The 4060-nt window shown below is 40.8% G+C and overlaps 1 pseudogene; it reads left to right on the top strand.

The window, feature by feature from the left end:
* The window catches only part of LOC107720801 (GTPase IMAP family member 8-like), a 22130-nt pseudogene that overhangs the window by 8942 nt on the left and 9128 nt on the right, over positions 1–4060 (top strand).

Raw genomic sequence — 4060 nt, 5'->3', positions numbered from 1 at the left:
AAAAAAAAAAAACACATTATTTTTCACATAATTTACCTTTATTCCACACCGCTCTGTCCCTTCTCTGAGAAACGGGCCGATCTTTTCCTGTTTTTAAGAAGCCCCGCCCTCAGAAATAGGAGATGGGCTCTGATTGGTTAGCTACCCCAGTGTGTTGTTATTGGCTAAACCGCCTCTAGCGCGCGTCTAATCATCCCGCCCCTCACCTCAGCGGCATGTGCTCCGGTTGTATTGTAAACAACGGCGTCGTTAATATCGCTTATCGTTTTGCTCACTCACCTTCCCCAGTAGTTTTCCCTCCAAGGAAATGATGTCAGCCATTTGCTGTGATGTAATTTCCTTTTTCCAACTTTAATTTAAAGGGCTAGAAGTTCAATATAACAGGGTGGACAATATTTTGAGGGACAAGCTAAAAACATTTATTATTTTAAGGTGTCTTTGTTACAGTGTAAAGTTATACAATACAATATACATTTAAGTACTGAGTAATATTAATTAACTACATGTACTTACTATATGGGATTAGGGTTTGTCTTAGCATTACTTGCATGTAATTATGCATAATTCATTGTTATTATAATAGTAAGTACTGTACATGTAACGTGTAACAAGGATACCTTAAAATAAAGTGTTACCTTATTTTTCATGAATTTAATATGTGGAAAAAATATATACATTAGAGAAAACTATTACTGATATAGCAAACGACATAAAATAATCAAAAAAAAAAAAATCACTCATATTAAGTGTCGTGTTGATCATCAAAAAAGCAGACACAGGCCCGGGGACATAGGAAAGATGGTGATATTTGGTGGTTTAAATGCTGTAAAATGGTTAGAATTATAAAAAAATAATTTAATATGCTTAAAGTTGCAAAGGTGTTATTTACATCAAAGACAACTTTAAAATTGATGTTGCTGAAAATTTTAAGGCAATAATATCATGATATTTACTGGGGACACAAAAGGCACCGAATGCCAGGAATGACCCATGTATATATGTGACCCTGGACCACAAAGCCAGTCTTAAGTCCCAGGGGTATATTTTTTACCAATAGCCAAAAAAAACATTGTATGGGTCAAAATGATAGATTTTTCTTTTATGCCAAAAATCATTAGGATATTAAGTAAAGATCATGTTCCATGAAGATATTTTGTAAATTTCCTACTGTAAATATATCAAAACTTAATTTTTGATTAGTAATATGCATTGCTAAGAACTTCATTTGGACAACTTTAAAGGCGATTTTTTTAAATTAATTTTTTTGCACCCTCAGATTCCAGATTTTCAAATAGTTGTATCTCGGCCAAATATTGTCCCATCCTAACAAACCATACATCAAAAGCTTATTTATTCAGCTTTGAGATGATGTATAAATCCCAATTTCAAAAAATTGACCCTTATGACTGGTTTTGTGGTCCAGGGTCACATATGGGCATCAGACACTTCAAAAGCAGACACGAACATTCACTCTGACAGAGGAACTAATAAATGATAAATAAATTACTAATAAAAATGTCAACATGCCTTCAGATCATATTCAGAATAGTTTTTATTTTTCATGTGTGTCACTGGGTTTAGGATTTCTGAATGGATCCAAATATGAATTCAGGTCAAGGCAGGTCAAGGTTTAGTGGTCTTTTGGCATCTCCCTGTGGACCTGTATGGTATTGGATCTTGACTTGTACTTATGTATATGAGACGGGGGTAGCTGCAGCCTGGAGCAATGGGTGTGCTAAAAGTAGGCGTTCTGAAAGGTGAATCAGTACAACAGAAACTACTCCTAATACCCTACCCCCACACCCTGACAGACAGCTTTGTCGACCAATCATAAAGACCTTTCTCCACGCCCCTACCTTTTGGCATGCCCTAACCTTTTGCTATGCCTATTACTCCAGCCTGCAGTTATCTCTACTTATTTTACAGAACCGGGCTAATATGGTCATACTTCCTGGTTCTAGTAAGAATTCTAGCTGCTGCATTTTGGACCAGCTGGAGTTTGTTTATTAAGCCTGCAGAACAACCACGCAATAAAGCATTACAATAATCTAACCTTTGAGGTCATGAACGCATGAATTAATGTTTCTGCATTTGACATTGAGAGCATTACACACATTGTGAATTATGAAAACTTAAATATATTTTTAATTTATCTTAAAAATGCTTGCAGAAAATACAGTTTTGTGAGAATTATAAGAATCAGAATCAGAATCAGAATTAGCTTTATTGCCAGGTATGTTTTCACGTACAAGGAATTTGTTTTCATGACAGAAGCTTCCGCAGTGCAACAGAGTGACAGTGACAAGACAGGCGTTAGAGCCACAGGTCTGTAGTCATTAAGTCCCGTAATTTTGGGTTTCTTTGGGACGGGGATGATGGTGGAGCGTTTGAAGCATGAAGGGACTTCGCACAGCTCCAGTGATCTGTTGGAGATCTGTGTGAAGATGGGGGCCAGCTGGTCAGCACAGGATTTCAGACAGACTGGTGTAACACAGTCTGGGCCTGGTGCTTTTTTCCTTTTCTGCTTCCGGAAGACCTGGCGCAACTCGTCTTCACTGATTTGAGGTGCAGGTGTGGGGGAGAGTGGGGTAGCAGGAGGTGTGAATGGTTGTGTGGAGAGGTGTTCAGGGCGGGTGTGGGGTGTTTTTTCAAACCTGCAGTAGAACTCGTTCAGATCGTCTGCCAGTTGTTGATTCTCCACAGTGCTGGGGGATGGTGTCTTGTAGTTGGTGATTTCTTTTAGACTTTTCCACACTGATGCCGAGTCGCTGGAAGTGAACTGAGTCCTTATTTTTCCGAATAATTCCTCTTTGCCACTCTGATCTCCTTTTCCAGTGTGTATTTAGCCTGTTTATACAAGAAATTATCCTCCTTCCTGTGAACATTTTCTTTGGCCTGACGGAGCTGTCTGAGTTTTGCAGTGAACCATGGTTTGTCGTTGTTGTAGGTTAAATGAGTCCTGGTAGGAATGCACATGTCTTCACAGAAACTGATATAAGATGTTACAGTCTCTGTGAGCTCGTCCAGATCGGTGGCAGCAGCTTCAAAAACCCTCCAATCAGTGAGGTCAAAACAGGCTTTTAAATCCTGCTCTGCTTCATTAGTCCATCTTTTTACAGTCCGTAATACAGGTTTAGCTGGATTTCAGTTAAACCTGTAGGTCGGTATAAGATGAACTAAACAGTGATCAGAGAGCCCCAAAGCTGCCCATGGAACAGAGTGATATGCATTATTTATTGTGGTGTAACAGTGATCCAATATATTACTGTTTCTGATGGGACATGTGATGTGCTGTCTGTATTTTGGCAGTTCTTGGGAGAGATTTGCTTTATTAAAGTCCCCGAGAATGATTAAAACAGAGTCCGGGTGTTGTTGGTCTGTGTCTGTGATCTGATCAGCGAGTTTCTGTAAAGCTGAGCTCACGTGCGCTTGCGGAGGAATGTACACACTTACGAGAATGAACGAGCAAAACTCCCGCGGCGAATAGAACGGCTTGCAATTAATGAAGAGCACTTCTAGATCTGAACAGCACATCTTCTTTAACACTGTTACATCTGTACACCACCTTACGTTGATGTAAAAGCATGTCCCGCCGCCGCGCGATTTCCCCGTTGATTCTGCGTCGCGGTCTGCTCTGAACAGCTGAAAGCCCGGCAGATTTAACGCGCTGTGCGGTATGGCGTCATTCAGCCAGGTTTCCGTGAAACACAGATCAGCAGAGTGTGAGAACTCCTTATTTGTCCGGGAGAGCAGAAGGAGTTCGTCCATTTTGTTGGGTAGAGAGCGGAGGTTCGCCAGATGGATGCTAGGCAACGGCGTTCGAAATCCACACTGCCTGAGCTTCACGAGGGCGGCGGCTCACTTCCCCCGTCTGCGCGTCCTGAAGCGCTTGATCAGCGCCACAGCTCCCCCGACTACAATGTCCAGCAAAACATCAGAATAATCAAAAACCGGTGAAATATCGGGTGGTGTGTACTTCCGAATGTCCAGCAATTCGTCTCAGGTGAAACTGATTGCAAGGATATAACTAAAGACAGGACAAACTAACAAAAACAACTGC

The sequence above is a fragment of the Sinocyclocheilus rhinocerous genome, unplaced genomic scaffold (genome assembly GCF_001515625.1).
Source record: "Sinocyclocheilus rhinocerous isolate Xijiao unplaced genomic scaffold, SAMN03320098_v1.1 scaffold1022, whole genome shotgun sequence".
Taxonomy (NCBI): domain Eukaryota; kingdom Metazoa; phylum Chordata; class Actinopteri; order Cypriniformes; family Cyprinidae; genus Sinocyclocheilus; species Sinocyclocheilus rhinocerous.
The sequence above is the reverse complement of the archived record's forward strand: the minus strand, read 5'-3'. Positions and strand labels throughout refer to the sequence as shown.